Raw genomic sequence first — 19899 nt, 5'->3', positions numbered from 1 at the left:
AATCTAGGGGCAGTCACAATGCATGTGCCCTTAAGACAATTACTGGCCCATCCTAAGAAAAGGTTGCCCAAGTTTAATCCTGAAATAGGCATGCTAGCAAAAGAATACATAGCTAACTTTATGTTATCAATAAATTTAAATGGAGTTACAAATGAATACGTTGTTTTAGAATTTTTAAATATACTTTACAAGGAGCAGCTAGCTCCTGGTATTTTTCATTACCATCAAGATCCATTACTAGTTGGGACATTTTCCAAGAGCAATTCTTGATAAAGTTTGCCAATGATAGGTCTTCGACAACATTGATCAGTGATCTATCAAATCTTAAGACCGAGTCGAGAGAGCCTATCAAAGATTTCAACTCGTGTTTCAACAAACTCTTGAATAAAATCCCTACTGCTTCCAAGCCTAGTGAAGAAGTTTGAAGTGAATGGTACATATATTTTTTATCATCAAATATAGAAATCTTTGTTGATAGGGCCGCCAAGCCAACATTGACCGAAACATGAAGGAAGCAATAGTGGTATAAAATCATATCTTAGCTTTAAAAAAAAAAATTCTATTGACGAAAGAAAATCTAAGAAGGTTGCCTTTAGAACTGATCCTAGGAAAAAGCAATTAAGGGCCCATTTGATTTGGAAGGATTACAGAAAGTTTTAAAAACCATGCTAATGAAATGGTTTACATTAAAAGACAAGTAGCAGAGACTTCTCCTAAGAAACACTATAAGCCTTATGGGAAAAATCCTTCAACTAATCCAAAGCCTCCCAATGCTATAACAAATGCAAAATCTAAAGGAGAAGAAGAAGAAGTTTCTAATGAAGAACCAATTGATGAAGATGAGGTTGTAGAGCTACAGGGAATGTGGGACTTCATTCTTATAGATGAAGAGAATCAAGAGGCATTACTAATCAGTACCAGAAGTAGAAATCAACTCGATCCTCCACAACCTGGCTCTAAAAAGAAGAACGTAAGCTTGGTTTCCAAGGATAAAGTCACAAGTAAGAAATCATCACCAAAAGCGACTCAAATAAACCAAGTCCAATCTGAGTCATCAAATGCATCTAAAACACTGATTGTTTCCGATGAGATGGAGTATAATATTGTTGAATACATGAATAAGACTAGGAATGAACATTAGTTTTCATGAAATGAGTAAATTAAAGCATCAACAAAAACTACTTTTGAAAGAGTTGCATGCAATAGTCATTGCATCTCTTATTGCTGCTATAATCTCACAAGATTCTCATGAAATGGGAAGACCTCCAACTAGTACAGAAAATAAAGCTGACCCTAATGATATTGCTTTAATTGTAGGTAGGTCAAAATCACATACTCTTCCATTCCTCCTTACTTTCGAAATTTTCAATAAAAATTTGCATAATTGTTTGGTAGATTCAAGTGATTCATCTAATATTTTTCCTAAAAAAAATTGTGCAAATTTAAATGTTCAACCTCAAAAATCTGCAGTATGCATAGTTCAGCTGGACCGATCGTAGGTTGAGGTAATTGGTGAACTAAATCAAGTGACCATAAGGATCTCATCGAATCCAAAGGTATGTCAAGTCATTGATATTTTAGTTGCAGACAATCCTGAATTTTATGGTTCAATTCTTAGCAGCGATTGGTCTGAAAAGCTTCATGGATACTTTGCGACTGACTGGTCAAATATGTGGCTCCCTTACAATGGTAAACCAAATCAAATAAAGGTTGAGCAAGAAAGACATCAAAAATACATAGTGACGGAACTAGAAGGAGAAAATGAGCCTATAGTGTACAACAACAATATAATTGGGAACTATTCTATTGACTCCTTCTTAGGAAATTTTAATGCTCATGCTTCACCTTATTTAGAACATTTTGTTTTGTCTCGAGTAGAAACATTTTCTCAAATAGACAGTTCTAAATGTGTTAATTTTGTAGATAGTCCTGTAAATAACTCTTTACCTTGGAAATTGTTTTTGATGGTTCTAATTCTAAAAGGGAATAAAAACATGCTAATCTATATACTCGAGTTCGATTACACAAACAACACTGCAAAATATGAAGCTTTAGTGCAAGGGTTGTACATGGCAATCTAACTGGACATCAAGTATCTACAAGTCTTTGGAGATTCTGAGATTGTTATTAAACAGGTACGAAATACTATACATTGTCTATCAGGTAATTTAAAGCATTATCAATATTTAGTAGAAGATCTAACTGCACATTTTATACCATTCAATATTTCATCCATTTCCAGACTCCAAAATGATAGTGTTGACCTCTTAGCTAATGTAGCTTTCAAGCTCATTCCCTCAGAAGACTATAACCCATACAGATTCTCAATCGAATTGATCTTTAGGCCCTCCATCCATGATAACGTTACCAATTGGATAATTTTTACGATGACCTTGATATTTTAAGTTTCCTGACTTCAAAAGGATCTTACAGTAATCAGATAATTTACAAGGACCAACATGACAAGCAGTTACAACAAGAGAGCACCAATAATGCTATACCAAAATCTGTAGTCAAGTTGGAAGACATATACGATTTAAAAGATAGATTCAAAAGGTCTACCAATTCAAAAATTCAAAATTCAACTCTAAAGTATGAATTCATAAATCTAGGAACGAATACTAAGCCGCAGAATATCAACTTAGTTCTTGGTCTAGCCCCGGAAGAAAAATTAGCCTTTGTTCGACTCCTGAAACAGTATAAAAATGTCTTTGCTTGGAATTACAAAGACCTTAAGATTTACAACACTTCAGTCACTCAGCATACTATCCCGATGATGGTTGATGAAAGACCTGTCGAACAAAAGCTGAGGAAGATCCATCCTAATCTGGAAAGTCAGATTAAGTTTGAACTCAATAAATTTTTGAAAGCTAAAATTATTTTTCTCTTTTGACATTCTAGATGGGTTTCCAATCTGGTTCCAGTCAAAAAGAAAAATAGAGACATTTGAGTTTGTATTGACTTTCGAAATCTTAACAAGCCTTCTAGAAGGATAATTTTCCCCTACCTCCTATTAAACAAATATTACAAGTAGTTGCAGGATTAGAATTGATGTACTTTTTAAATGGTTTCTCCAGCTACAACCAAGTCTTAGTCCATTCGGATGATCAACTAAAAACCACATTCAGAACCAAATGGGGTACATATGCATATCAAAATATGCCTTTTTGGTTGATTAATGCTGCGCCACATTTCAAAGGGCCATGGATATTGCATTTAAGGGATTAGTAAACAAATCAGTGGTGATTTACTTGGACGACATAATGTTATATTCTAAAAAATGTAGTAATCAGCTCAGATATTTAAAGCAGATCTTTCAACATTGTCAAAGGTATGGGATTTCACTTAATCCAAAAAAGTCTTTTTCTTGCATTAAGTGAAGGAAAACTTCTTGGATTTGTAGTGTCTAAATCTAGAATCCATATTTATCCAGCTAGGATTAAGGAAATTTCTGAAATATGCTTACCACATAATAAGAAAGCAATGTAATCCTTCCTTGGTAAAATTAATTTTGTGAAAAGATTTGTCCCATAATTTTCAAGAATTGTGTTACCATTACAAGAAATTTATCAAGAAAAAATCACTCTTTAAATGGGCTCAGGTAGAATATGAAGCATTCAAACTGATTAAGAAAGTGATTTTTAATGCCCCATCCCTATTGACTCCAAATTTTTCCAATCCTTTCATTTTGTATACATTTTCCTCTAAGAAGTCATATGCTACAATACTCACGCAAGCCAATCAAGACAAAGTAGAAGCCCCAATTTCCTTCTTTAGTTCAAATTGCAAGGGGTTAAATTAAATTATTTTGATGTTGAGAAAGAAGCTTATGCAGTTTTCAAAGAAATCAAACACTTTAGACCCTTTCTTCTTAAGACCCATACAAAGATAATAGTGCATTTTCCAGCAATAAGAAATATCTTGGTACAGAAAGATGTGGGTGAAAAGAGAGAAAATTGGGTCACTACCCTACAAGAATACAACACTGAGATCAAGCCGACAAATATTGTAAAAGGTCAAGGCTTCTGCAGAATGTTGGCTAGAGCATCGCTTATGTCAGAAATACCACGTCCCAATCAAGAGGTACAAATATATGAGGTAAGCCTAAATGATATTGAATCGAGATATGCTGATATCATGTTTTATTTAAAAAATGGGTATGCTCCTTCAAATCTGAATCATATAAAGAAAAGAGCCCTAAGATTGAAAACTAAGCAATATCAACTTGTAAACGATGTAGTTTTTAAGATGAATTATGATTATGTTCTTCTTCGATGTATTGAGAAATATGAAGCTGAGAAAGTGTTGTAGGAACTCCATGATGGACCAACAGGTGGACATTATGCAGGAGATGTAACAGCACACAAAATTTTGCGCACATGATACTATTGGCTTACTTTATTTAAAGTTGCACATAGCTATGTAAGGAAATGTTAAGTTTTTCGAACCGCAACTGGAAGACAGAAGAAACTATCATTGTCATTGCAACTGGTTAATATCAACCAACCATTTAAGCAATGGGGATTAGATATAATAGGTGATATCATTTCTCACTCTTCTAAATAGCATAGGTACATCCTTACAACTACATATTATTTTACTAAATGGGTAGAAGCAGTTCCTCTCAAGCCATCTAATGCTGAACATATCATCAATTTCATAGATCGGTTCATAATTACTAGGTTTGGCTTACCTTCTACTTTAAAGTTTGATAATGCATGATATTTTTCTGGCAATTCTATGACTGAATTTGCACTTAAAAGAGGTTTCAAACTTAAGTATTCTGCCAATTATTACCCACAAGGGAAGGGTTGGCTGAATCAACAAATAAAACCTAATCAGAATCATTAAGCGAACTATTGATTACAATCATAGAAATCAGCACAAACCTTTGATGTATGCTCTTTAGGTAGATTGAATAACTCAAAAGGCTTCCATTGGCACTTCTCCCTTTAATTTAGTTTATGGGAAAGAAGTAGTTCTACCAACTCATCTAACAATTCCTTCTTTAGCCTTAGTTCAATTTATTGAAGAAACAACTTCTTCATCTTTGCAACTGAGACAATTGCAGATCCTTAAGCTAGAAGAGCAACGAGAATAGGCCAAAATTACCCATGCACATCATCAATCATTAGTAAAGGCTTCTCTTGATTCAAACATGGTATCTAGGAAGCATTTTCAAATTGGAGACTTAGTATTGAAATGGGATAATGCTCATGAAGAAAAAGGCTAACATTCTAAATTCCAATGGATGTGGCTTGGGCCATTCCAAATTGTTGAAATCATAGGTCCATCACCTTTCATGTTATAAGATTTAGCAGGGAAAAGAGAATGTTTACCTATTAATAGGCAGATCCTTAAAAAATACTTTCCATAGAAGATGACCTCTTCTATTTTTGTAAATTATTATTTATAGCTTTATTTTGGTAATAAAATAGGTTGTAAATGGTTACTTTTGGATTTCATGAAAAAGATTATTGTCTCTTCTAAAGTTTGTTTTCTAATTTTGTAAATGGAATTGATTTGGAAAATTAATCATTATTATTGGAAAATATAGTCAAGTGCTACAAGCCTGAAAATTTTACTAGTTTCAACCTTAACAACCATTTAGTGGGAATTTCTTTTATATCGGTCATAAAAAGCATCAATAACAAAATGAAGGTTCTCTGTGGAAAAGATATCTTCAAAAACTCTATAATTGTCGTCTAGAGCTATTCTTAAGGAACCAATGACTTCCTCCCCACTTAGGGAATTACAAGTTTCAAAGAGTAATCCACCTATGCACTATAAACTTAAAGAATAAGAGGTCTCATCAAGAGCCGGCTTATCATGATCATAAATATTATAACTAGCTGACATTGCCAGGCTACATACCAAAACAGGGCAATGACTCAAGATTGTTGCAATCAAAAGACAAGGGTCTCATCACGAGCCAGCTTGTTCAGTAAAGTTATAAATCAAGTGAATGGCACTATCAAAATTTGGCCACCAAACCAAGACATTGTTCTTTAAGAATTAAAAGAAAATGAAAGCAATAAGTGTGAATGTGGATTTATCTTTGAAAATTGTATACTTCTTGAAGTAGGATACTGGATCATTGTTGGGTAACAGGTAACCCTGTCGAGGCTATAAATGCCTGTTGGCAGCAGAGGCTCTACCTACGACAAATGAGCATACTTAAAATTGATCTACAGAGATGTCTTTGTTTTTATCCTTATAAACCATGTAGTGACTGATGTAAATGCAATGACTAGCTTTGCGAAGAAAATAATAAGAATTAGCATGGAACAAATAAACTATTGTTAATGGTGAAGAGCATTATGCACTTTATATTTCTTTAATAAAGTTTGATTTTCCATAAAACTTTTATGTTTTGGAAGTTTTAGAAAATTCAAAAGATAATCAGAGATAATTGGTTCTTTCTAGTGAATCGCCAATTGTTGTGGCTAGCAACAACCCCCCTTTTTATTTAGTATTAGTAATAACACTAAATAAATGGGGACCCTTCTAAAATAAAAAACTAGCACTTAGAATTCCCTTTTAATAAAACACACTATCATAAACTTAGGAAAAACATCTGCAAACGCAAAATCTTAAGTATTATGAAAAGTTTCAAATAAAATCGTTCTCTTAATGATGAACATCGCATTGCAAAAGGGTAATAGAGGGCATCATATATAAAGAAACTATTGGAATTGCGAAAACGTGATGATGTGAGATTGCAAGCCACACAGATTCATTGCATATCACAGATCCCATATATCACAATGACAACTAAGATAAAATGTCCCGATATTGCGAAATGCAATAAATAATCTCGCAAATTGCATCTCGCAGCCACATAATGAAGCAAAAGATTGTTAACGAAAAAGGATTAGTGATATTGTGATCTGTGATATTGCGATCTGCAATTTTGGGAGGCAGATTGCAAAAATGGCTTTATCGCAGATCAAAAGGGCTCACAGTTTGATGAAATATTTCTCATCATTCGATACCGCGTTATGAGCATTAATGTCAAATAGTGGTTTATTGATGGTTATTTATGAGAAATGAATTAGATTTGAGCGAAAGGGTTATTTCATGCAAGGTGATATATTTGATGTGATTTTGAAATTAAGAGCTTTCCCGTCACCTTATTATTTACCATCATTCATTATCTTTCTTATTTTGTCTTAGTTCTCTACTTGTGAACTTACAGGACCGGTACGTAGAACAATACACAAAGCAATGTGGAATGTGACGGGGAAGAAAGAAAAGCTCCGATATCTGAAAAAACAGAGATGACTCCATTATTCATGGACACGGCCTGTAGAAGAGAAGAAGGGATATCTACTTGGGAAGGGATGTATAGTCTACTGGAGGAGGAAAACTCGAGAGTCATGGAGGTTAAAGCTACAGTAGATGAATGCAGGTCATCTGAGGCATCACTTGCAGAGCTTGCATGGTCATTCCTACATGTATCATAGCAAGGCCAAAAATACTTCCCTATACAAATATGGTCAAATGGGTGATAGACCATGCTGAGATAACAGACAGATAATTCAAGACACGGAACCAGGGAGTTATAGGATCATTTACCCCACAAAATTTAAGACGCATGTATCATTTACCAGAGTTGCAGGCTAGCTATAACAAACAGTTCGTGGAGAAATTCACCAAGGAGAATGAAGATTTGGAGGAATGCACCAAAAGTTGGTCAGCGAAGGAAGAGTTGTTAAAGAAGGACAAAAATGGTATGTATAGCACTGGTTCCCTCTCTTCTCCATATTGTTTTGCCGTTGCAATGTTATGTAGGCTATTCGGAAAACCTGATATCAATAATTTTTCATCCGAGTGGCTAACCCTACTCGATGCAGCCACCAGTGCCACGATAATGGATTGGGCCCAAATATTGTTTGATAACTTAACCTTTGCTATTTGGAATTATCAGACTAAAAGGAGTCCTTCTCAGAGGATTTATCCTCCCTTTTTTCTAGCTGCCTATGTCATGGATGTTATCTGTTTTGTTTCTAAATTGCCTCTCATGGGTTGGAAATGGCTGGTACATAATCCCTTACCCATTCAAATCTACCATAAGGAACTATGGGATTGTAAGTTCACCCCATATTTTTATAAAATCTGCCATGGATTTATGCTACCCATTCACAAGATGTTGTATAATACAGATGCCGCAAGATTTTCTCCTGTTAGAAAATTATATATTATAGAGAAATGGAACACATAAAATATTGCACAAATATAACACAGAAAATCCATAAAACAAGAGAGACACAGATATACGTGGTTCACCCAATTTGGGCTACATCCACGGAGAAACAACCAGTCCTTCCTTTTATATTATCCAACAAACTTTAAAGAGATACAACCTACAGCAGATCCGCTGTAACACCCTCTTCACTCCACTCGCAATCTCCTCTCTCTTCCTCATGAAGAATACAGAGATACATAGACGCAATACAATTCCCTCATATATAGTGAGGGGTTGCCTTCTAAGACAAAAAGCCCTAAATTAGACATAACTTCTACCATCAGATCATCTGCCTAATGAACGACCGAGATTGACTAGAAATTACTAGACTTTTACAAGGTAATTTTACATCTATTTTTAGCTTATGGGGCGCTACCCTGAACCCTCACCAGGGGACAGCTAGCCCCCAGACCCCCTAGCTGGGGGGGATCACCCCCCCCGAACCCCCGCAGGGGGGGAACAAGTGCCCCCCCCCCTACATGGAGGGGTGTAAAATCTTCTTGGGTATACATCTGGCTGAGACCTTTGAATACAGAAGATAATCAGGCTCCACACCCAACAATCTCCCACTTGGAAACTGATTATAGCAACTCTACCACCACTGCTTCATTTGCTAGACATTGACTCCACTTTGGACATGGTTGTTTCTAATCTTCCTCATCATACTTGAATGCCAATTGAAATAGAGAACATTCTCAATTTCTCCTGGTTACAACTTTTGTTAACATATCTCAAGGATTTTGGCTAGTGTGTATCTTTTCCAGCTTCAATTGTCCATCTTCCAATGCTGACCGTATGAAATGGTACTTGAGTTGTATATTCTTAGTCTTGGAATGAAAGGCAGAGTTCTTTGTAAGATGCATGGCACTCTGACTATCACTGTATAACCTGCCCAACTCCTGATTCTTACCCAATTCATCCAGAAACCTTTGTAACCAAATCATTTCTTTACTATCCTCTGCAATAGCAACATACTCTACTTCTATTGTTCAAAGTGCAACAACACTTTGGATTTTTGAAACCCGGCTGACAGTTGTTCCACCTATAGTAAATACATATCCTGTAGTGCTCTTCTTATTATCTCTGTCACCTGCCATATCTACATCAACATATCCCTGTAGATCAATGTTTGAACCACCAAAGCATAATTCTTGATTTGTGGTACCTCTTAAATACCTAAGAATCCACTTCACCGCCATCCAATGCTCTTTTCCTGGATTGTTCATGTACCTACTTACAACTCCCACTGCATATGCAATATTAGAACTTGTGCAGACCATTGAATACATTAAGCTTCCAACTATTGATACATATGGAACTTTAGACATATGAGCCATTTATTCCTGAGTCTTAGGACACACCTCCTTACTTAATTTGAAATGGCTAGCCAAAGGTATACTAACTAGTTTTGCATTCTACATATTAAACCTTTCAAGACCTTTTCTATGTGCTCACTTTGAGACAATGTTAATTGTGATTCTTCCCGTCTCCAGTTATTTTCATACCAAGGATTTGTTTTGCAGCACCAAAATCCTTCATTGCAAATGATTTTTCCAATTTCGTTTTGAGCACATTTATTTCCTGCATGTTAGAACCTGCAACAAGTGTGTCATCTACATACAATAACAATATAATATAGCTTCCATCATTTTGCCTTTCGAGATAAACAGAATGATCAAAGTGACACCTACGCCTTACGAACAAACACCACAGGGTAGACGTGGACGGATGTTCTCTTTTGGAGAACCTATCATATTTTAGATACCAATGCCTTGGAGCCTGTTTCAAGACATACAAGCTCCTCTTGAAACTGTACACTAGTTTTTCCTTCCCTTTTACCTCATATCCTTGTGGCTACTGCATATATATATCTTCCTCCAAATCCCCATGAAGAATGGCTATCTTTACATCTAACTGCACAAGATGCAAATCTTCAGCTGCTACTAGATGTAGAATAGTTCTGATTGAAGTCATTTTTACAATAGGAGAGGATATCTCATGAAACTCTATACCCTTTTGCGTGCATACCCTTTTACTACAAGTCTACCTTTATACCTTTTTCTACCTCCATCTTCTTCTTTCAACTTGCAAACACATTTATTCTACGATTTTTGTTTTACCTGCAGGCACCTGACTAAGTCCCAAGTCTAGTTATGTGCTAAGGAGTCCATATCTTTTTTCATGGCTTGCTCCCACTTCTTCCTAGTTTGTACCTGCACTGCTTCTTCATAACATTCAGGTTCACCAAAATCAGTCAGCAATACATAATATAATGAAGGAGAGTATCGTTCAGGGGGTCTACTCATCCTAGTAGATCTTCTAACACCACTTCTAGGTGTTTTAACTACTTGTTGCTATCGTGGTTGTTGTTCTCGCTATTTATCATTATGATTATCAGGCACCATCACCTTTTCTATGATCTCGTCAAGCACTGTGCATTCTCTATTTTTTTTCCTGTTTCTTTTCCTGTAGCTGATCCTTATACAAAACCTTTCCATTCAATATGACATCTCTACACATAACGATTTTATGTTTTTCATAATCATAAAATAGATAACCAAAATCATTAACACCATATCCAATAAAGGTACATTTCTTTGTTTTGCCTCAAGCTTTGTTCTATTTTCTTTGTTAATGTGGACAAAGGCTTCACAACCGAAAGTCTTTAAAAAGAGTAGTTTACCTTTTTACCTATCCATGCCTCATCTAGAATACGAGCATCCAAGGCACTCGAAGGCCCTCTATTTATTAGATAAATAGTAGTATCTAGAGCATCTACCCAAAATTGTAAAGGCAATCCTGCATGCAAACTCATGCACCTTGCATGCTCCATGATTGTCCTGTCCATCCTTTCTGGCAAGCTATTTCCTTGTGGTGTTCCTGGAATTGTCTTCTCTCTACGAATTCCATTCTCTGAACAGTACCTATTAAAATCTTTTCTACAATATTCACCTCCATTCTCTGATCTGAGACACTTCAAAATTTTTCCTATCTCATTTTCAACCAAATCTTTCCATTTCTTGAAAGTATCAAATAGATCAGATTTATTTCGAATACAATAAGTCTAGGTTTTTTTGGTTGCATCATCAATAAAAGTAACATAATAACGAGAGCCACTAGGATATGGTACCTGAGTACGTCCCCATACATCTGTATGCACAAGCTCTAATTTTTTTCTTTTCTTTTCTTTCCCAACTGTAAGGAATCTTACTCTCTTCTATTTTCCATAAACACAATTCTCACAGAATTTTAAATCAACATGCTTCAAACCTGGCAACAAATTTCTTGAGTGAAGAATCTGCATCCCCTTCTCACTCATGTGCCCCAGCCTATGATGCCACAATGTCGTATCTTCTCTTGTAGTGGTTAAAGCATTAACAGAATTAGAAATACCATAGCATAAATATAATGTACCAACCTTTCCTCCTTTCGCTATTACCAAGGATCCTTTAGTGACCTTCCAGGTTTTATTTGTGAAGGTAGTTATGCAACCTTCACCTTCCAACTACCCTATTGAAATTAGGTTTTTCTTTAGATTCCGGGAATCGACCGCCTGTCAGTCGGGCATGCCGGAGGGCCGCGCCAAGGGAGATGGGGAGCGGTGGGGAGAGGGCGGGGGGGCTGGGGATTGGGGAGGGGGCCCGTGGGCCGGGGGGGAGGGGGGGGCAGGGGAGGGGGAGGGGGGGGCACAGGTAGGGTTAGTGGGTGAGGGGGGATAGGGTTTAGGGGGTGGGGGGTACGGGTAGGGGTTAGGGGGTGGGGGGTGGTAGGGGTTGGGGGGGGCACAGGCACGGGTAGGGGGTGTGATGGGGTAGGGGCTAGGAGGTGGGGGGGGGGCACGGGTAGAGGTGGGGGGGTAGGGGGGGTAGGGGTTAGGGGGTGGGGGGGCACGGGTAGGGGTTAGGGGGTGAGTGGGGTAGGGGTTAGGGGGTGGGGGGGGGGCACAGGTAGGGGTTAGGGGGTGGGGGCCACGGGTAGCGGTTAGGGCCCCCCACGGGTAGGGTTAAGGGGTGGGGGGGCACGGGTAGGGGTTAGGGGGTGAGGGGGGTAGGGTTAGGGGGTGTGGGCCACGGGTAGGGGTTAGGGGTGGGGGGGGCACGGGTAGGGGTTAGGGGGTGAGGGGGGGTAAGGTGGGGCACGGGGTAAGGGTGAGGGGGCGGGGGGGGGGGGGGGTAGGGGAGTTAGGGGGGTTAGGTGGGGGGCCGTGGGGTGTGTACGGGAGTTAGGTTAGGGCGGTTTAGGGGTGGCAGGGTGTGGGCCCGGGGTAGGGGTTAGGGGTAAAGTGAGTGTGGCGGGGGACCCAGGGGGGTGGGGGGGCCTTTGGCCGGTGGGAGGGGAGAGGGAGGGGGCTTGGGGGGTAGGCGGATGGAACGACGGGGAGGGGGATGGGGTGCTAGGGGGGCGTGGGCCGGGATTGGGTTGGGCGGGTGCGTGGGAGTTAGGCGGTGGGGGAGGTGAGGGAGGGGAGTTGAGGAGGGGGGGCACATGGGTTGGGTAGGAAGGTGAAGAGGGCATGGGTGAGGGGGAGAGGTCGGTAATGGGTTGGGGGAGGTTGAAAGGTGAGGGGGGAGGGCGCATGGGTTGAGGGAGGGAGGCGTGGGACATGGGGGGCACGATGACGGCCTACCCACGATTATTAGGCGATTGAGTTTGATCGGGTCCACCATGCTCAAAAAAATTATTAATTTAAAAAAAAAATATTCTTCATTAAATTAATTTAATATGAAAATTTTGAAGGAAAAAAATTGAACTTACATTTCAATTGCGAGAATTCTTTGTTCAATATGTTGTTGATAACAATGCAGTTGCTCCACAAATTCATGATTCTTTCAACGAACCTCAGAAAACCCAGATGTGGCGTGAGTAATAGTGATAATGAAATTTAATATATAAGTGAAATTACAAAGATGTTTTTCCGTACAATTAATGTGGGATAATTTGTTTTAAAATATTATAAAGCGAATATTGTAGAATTGTTTTACAGCGGATTGAATGTGGGATTAATTTGTTTTAGAACATAATAAAAAATTTAAAAAAAATCAGTTGTTAGTAAATATTATATACTTTAACTATTACAATAATTAATGTACAAGTTATAGTTTACAATTTTAATTTTAGTGATTTATTTCATAAAAAAATTTAGTTTGCATTTTTCAATAAATTGTAGAATAAATTAACGAAGGTAAATAAATCTAACAAATTTTTGGAGGGAAATTATTTCGCGAAAATTTTTGGAGGGAAATATTTTCGCGAAACTTTTTGGAGAATAATATCATTCTTTAAGCTATATAATATCCTTAGGAGACTCCATTGTATCATTCAACATCTCCTATTTCAAAGGGATGGATTGTTCTTATAGTGAAGTTTCGATTTATACACCATCAACATCTTCATCGCTTAACAATTCTATTCATATTGATGAATATAGCGGGAATTCTTCCACTATGAATAGAAAGTCAATTCTTCCACTTAGTCCCCATTCTAAAGACTATGAGAGCAGCACTGATGAAAGAGGGGATGGAGAATTTCAAATTAATAAAGAGTCACAGATTCCACTTAGTCCTAATTCTAAGGACTATGAAAGCAGCGGTGATGAAGAGCATGATGGTGAAGTTCAAATGAATGGACTGTCACGATGTCCACTTAGTCCTAATTCTGAGGACTATGAGAGTAGCAGTTTTGAAAAGCATGATGGTGAAGTTCAAAAGGATGGAGTGTCACGGTGTCCACTTAGTCCTCATTCTGAGGAATATGAGAGCAGCAGTTTTGAAGTGCATGATGGCAAATTTCAAAAGAATGGAGTGTCACGGTGTCCACTTAGTCCTAATTCTAAGAACTATGAGAGCAGCAGTGATGAAGAGCGTGCTGATGAATTTCAAAAAAATGGAGTGTCAAAGTGTCCACTTAGTCCTAATTCTGAGGACTATGAGAGCAGCAGTGATGAAGAGCGTGGTGATGAATTTCAAAAGAATGGAGTGTCAAAGTGTCCACTTAGTCCTAATTCTAAGGACTATGAGAGCAGCAGTGATGAAGCATGGTGATGAATTTCAAAAGAATGGAGTGTCAAAGTGTCCACTTAGTCCTAATTCTAAGGACTACGAGAGCAGCAGCGATGAAGCGCGTGGTGATGAATTTCAAAAGAATGGAGTGTCAAAGTGTCCACTTAGTCCTAACTCTAAGGACTATGAGAGCAGTAGTGATGAAGAGCATGGTGATGAATTTCAAAAGTATGGAGTGTCAAAGTGTCCACTTAGTCCTAATTCGAAGGACTATGAGAGCAGCAGTGATGAAGCGCGGGATGATGAATTTCAAAAGATTGGAGTGTCACAGTGTCCTCTTAGTCCTAATTCTAAGGACTATGAGAGCAGCAATGATGAAGGACAGGATCATGCAGTTAGTCCTAATTCTAATGATTATAAAGGTAGCAGTGACAAAGGATAGGATGTAGCATCTTCAATAAGTAAATAGTCTCATTTTCAACGTAGTCCTAATTCTATCGACTATGAGAGTAGCACTGACAATGCACATGAGGAAGAATATCCATTAAACATTGAGTCAACTTTTCCATTTTTTCCGAATTCTAAAGACTATGACAGTGGCACTGAAGGAGGGGAAGATGAAGAGTATCCTCTAAGTCAATATCTGAAAAGCAGAGCTGATGATAGTGTGGATAACATTCCTCTTAATGATGATGAAAATCCTTATAAAAATGATGATCCAATGATGGAGATGTTGCCCAGAAATATTGTATCGAGGAGTAGGAGCAGACCTTTTCGTATAAATGCAAGTTGTTCTAGTTATACAAGGGGTAGAGCAGAATATCTGACGAGAAGAAGTTCTATCAGTGCTCTCATTTCAAGTGAATGTTGCCAAAAAAATTGCTTGAAACATATGGATTTCACATTTGCATTAGAAAGCATGAAGAGATATTTGTCAATGAATAAAAGCATGGAAAATTCATATTTAGTTGGATGCATGCAATCTACATTGTCAGGTTATGATTATCATATTAGGAATTTATTATTGTGTAGAAAAGCTTTCAAAATGTTTCATTCAATTTGGAATTTTCATCTCTCGAGAATTCAAGAAAATTTGGAAAAGGATCCCACATTTTATTCAGAAGTACGTCATAAAAGACAGTTTGGGCCATTATCAAACACTACAATGTCATGGATGAAAGATTCATTTTCAAAGCATGGAGAGTGTATGCAAATAGAGAGACAATACATATTCCAGATAATTTTTCAAGACGCGAAATCTACAACTTATACAAAGAATATGCAGAAGGTGCTGAGGGACATGGTCAATTTATTACATATCAATATTTTGTGAAGATATGGAAGAAAGAATTCAATAATGTCCATATTCCTAAGAAGACAAGGATGGGGATTTGCAGTACATGTGCTTCTCTTAAATCAAAAAGGGACAAATGTGAAGGCTCAGAAAGAGGTAAGCGTTCATAACTTTAACTTTTAAAATTGTATAGTCATCAACTATGAAAACATATTTCTTAATGAATTTCTTTTATGTTGTGTAGATTTAATTGTCAAATAACTTCAGGAGCATCGCGAACAACAAACAAATGAAAGGAAGAAGTTGTACAAGCATCTAAAGAAGCATTATGATAATCCGAATAAATATTTCGGTTTGATAATTGATGGTATGGACCAGAAGAAAACACTTTTACCACATTTTGTTCGCACACCCAAAAATTTACAAGAGGAAAATTTTATTCAGTTTCACTTGGTCGGTTGTATGGTCTTCAATGGGAAAATGTTGCCAAGGGTGTACTTCACAGCTCCAAATATTCATAATGATGCAAATCTGACCATAACCGTAATTCATGAGGTGATTTCTCATTGGTCTGGTAATCTTCCTGAAGTTTTGTATCTACAATTGGACAACACTTGCCGTGAAAACAAAAATCAGGTTGTTTTTGGATATCTAAACATGCTTGTTGAATTGAGAATTTTTCAAAAGGTAAAGGTTGGTTTCATTCTTGTTGGGCACACTCATGGCCACATTGATCAGATGTTCAGTGGTTTTTCAGTCACATTGAGGAGGAAGGAAGTTGGGAGCTTGCCATCACTAATTGAATATATTAAGAAATCATACATGCCAGAGCCTACGTTTGATGTGTTGGAAGAAACTGTTGACACGCGAAGGTTTATTTTGGGATCATATGGTGAGGGGAATGCATTGAACAACTTAATGACATTAGCTTCCAACATCAATTTGTATCAAAAAAATTGATGGCAAAACACTAATATGGGGCAAGAAGTTTTCAGCTACTACAGAATGGGCACCGTCATCAGGTTTGCAATTTTTGAAGTTCATTCCAGATCGTCCAATATTTGCATCACAAATATTGTTATTACAATCAGTTGGTGAAGTTCAGAATGTACGCAAACAGAATAGACATATAAATTATTCTGATTGCCTTGAAGAAATTAAAAAATGTATTAGATATACATATGAGTACTTTGACATTGCTGATTCAATTTGGTGGGAATCATTTTTCAATAATCAAAGTGATATCATTTCAACAACAACAAATGAAGATATACCTTTGCAAAATCCATTTAGCTGGCCACAAAATGTGTCGAATGAACATGAGGAAGTAAACATTGTTGAACAGCAACAAAGTCAAGGTATTATTAATTCTTCACAGGCAATGGAAAGAGAGATGTATATTGGTTCCAGAAGATCTCGTGCACAACGTGAAGCCATGGATGACCTTTACAGGGGTTCAGTACATGATATTAAGGAGGGTTGCATGATTGCAGTGCTAGCATATGGAGATCCCAATGGCTATCCATTTTGGGTTGCTAAAGTTATAAAGGTCTTTACAGAAAATGAGGATGTTACAGGTGTTGAAGTACATTGGTATGCCACAAATACACACCCATTTAATGGTTTGTATAAGCCAGAGATGGTAGCTGACAAAAAAATGGCGGAAAAAGAAAAAGAAAGGGTACAAATATAAATCGTCGCCGCACAGACATATTACAATTGGAGGATGTTGACATACTTGTTTATGACTTCAATTTAACAAAGAGAGGAACTCTTCGCTTCAAGACGATAGAGATTCTAAAAAGGTTGTTACCAAAAGGAACAATGTTGACATGGGAGTCTGCTGAAACCAGTCGTAGATCTAGAAGAAATTTGAAACCTCGAATGTTCGGCATGCATGTGCACTCAGATGGGGCACTAGTTGATGAAAGAGAAGAATATGGAACATCTTCGTCAGCATCCAGTCACTCATCTGAAGATGTGAATTCTGATGGTGTGCAAGAAAATATGAGTGATTTTGAATAATTGTTTAAGACAGTTTATATAACTGATGTATGCATCGTATCTTCAAATAAAATTAATGTTTTCCATATGGTGTTAAATGAGAAGTTATGAATAATTTTTATGTTGTTGGATTATATGTCTTAAGTATGATAAATTTTATTGTTTAAATATCTACAATGCAATATCAAATTAGAGATATAATGTATGTTTTATTTAGTATACAAATAAAGACTTTTGAATTCATTTAGTGATGTAATTTTTTCATAATGTCATGGTTTCTTAATTTTATAGTTGAAAATTTTTCAATTTCTTTTGTAACTAGCATGTTATGGTTGAAAACATGTTAAATTTATACTTAGGAAAGAAAAATGATATTCTACCAAAAACATTAATGTGTTTTTTCCTCATAAGTAAATTTGTTTGAGACATAAAAATTTGGTTTTATTAGCATTTTTTAAAAATTTCGAAAATTGACCCTAAAAAAAAATTCATTGTTCCAGTATCATTACTTTCATTTTGAAGCTATTATTTGCACATAAATTTCATAGTAAATTTCGTATTCACTACCATTTTTAAAACATGTTTAAAATTTACGCCTAAAAAATAAAAACATCGTTCCAGTATACACACTTTTCGTTTTTAGCACTATTTTTGATGTTTTTTTGGGGGTTTTGGGCCAGAGTTCCCGTTTTGAGTTTATAGTTCCCGTTTCAAAGTTTACATTGTTATTCCCTTTTAATAAAACACAGTATCATAAACTTAGGAAAAACATCCACAAATGCAAAGTCTTAAGTATTATGAAAAGTCTCAAATAAAATCATTCTCTTAATGATGAACATCTCATCGCAAAAGGGTAACAGAGGGCATCATATATAAAGAAACTGACGAAATTGCGAAAACAAGATGATGCAAGATCGCAAGCCACACAAATTCATTGCATATCTCATATCCCATATATCATAGTGCCACCTAAGATAAAACGTCCTGATATTGTGAAATGTGATAAAGCATCTTACAAATCACATCTTGCAGTTGCATAATGAAGCAAAATATTGTTAACAAAAAAGGATTAGCGATATTGAGATCTGTGATATTGCAATCTATGATATTTTGAAGCAAATCGCAAAATTCCTTTATCGCATATTAGAAGGGCTTACAGTTCGATGAAATATTTCTTGTCATCTGATACCAAGTTATGGGAATTAATGTCAAATTAGAGGTTTATTGATGGTTATTTATGAGAAATGATTTAGATCTGAGCAAAAAGGGTTATTTCATGCAAGGTGATATATTTGATGTGATTTTTAAATTAAGAGCTTTCCCATCACCTTATTATTTACCATCATTCATTATCTTTCTTATTATGTCTTAGTTCTCTACTTGTGAACTTACAGGAGTGGTACATAGAACAATACATAGCGCAATGTGCAGAACATGATGGGGAAGAAAGTAAAAGCTCCGGTATCTGAAAAGTCAAAGGTGACTCCATTATTCATGGACACTAACTATACCAGAGAAGCAAGGATATCTACTTGGGAAGGCATGTATAGTCTACTGGAGGAAGAGAACCCAAAGTCATGGAGGTTATAGCTACGGCAGAAGAACACAAGTCATCTGAAGCATCACTTACAGAGCTTGCATGCTCATTCACGCACCGTATCACAGCAAGGCCAAAAATACTTCCCTATACAGATATGGTGAAATGGGTGATAGCCCATGCTGAGATAACGAACAAGCAGTTCAAGACATGGAACCAGGAATTTATGGAATCATTTACCCCATAGAATTTAAGACGCATGTATCATTTGCTAGAGCCGTAGGCTAGCTATAACAAACAGTTTGTGGAGAAATTCGCCAAGGAAAATGAAGATTTGGCGGAATGCACCAAAAGCTAGTTAGTGAAGGAAGAGTCATTAAAGAAGGACAAAAATGGTATGTACAACATTGGTTCCCTCTCTTCTATGTATTGTTTCGCTACTGCAATGTTATGTAGGCTATTTGGAAGCCCTGATATCAATAAGTTTTGATCTGAGTGGCTACCCCTACTGGATGTGACCACCAACGCCACTATAATGGACTGGACCCAAATATTGTTTGATAACTTAGCCTCTGCTATTTGGAATTATTGGACTAAAATAAGTCCTTCGCAGAGGATTTATCCTCCATTTTTTCTAGTTGCCTATGTCATGGATGCTATCTATTTTGTTTCTAAATTTCCTCTCATGGGTTGGAAATGAATGGTACAGAATCCCTTACCCATTCAAGTCTACCATAAGGAAATGTGGGATTCTAAGTTCACCCCATATTTTTATAAAATTTTCCATGGAGTTATGCTACCCATTCACAAGATTTTG

This window comes from Pinus tabuliformis, chromosome Q (assembly GCF_031772625.1).
Source record: "Pinus tabuliformis cultivar Carrire ecotype Pingquan chromosome Q, CPIR1, whole genome shotgun sequence".
Taxonomy (NCBI): domain Eukaryota; kingdom Viridiplantae; phylum Streptophyta; class Pinopsida; order Pinales; family Pinaceae; genus Pinus; species Pinus tabuliformis.
The sequence above is the reverse complement of the archived record's forward strand: the minus strand, read 5'-3'. Positions refer to the sequence as shown.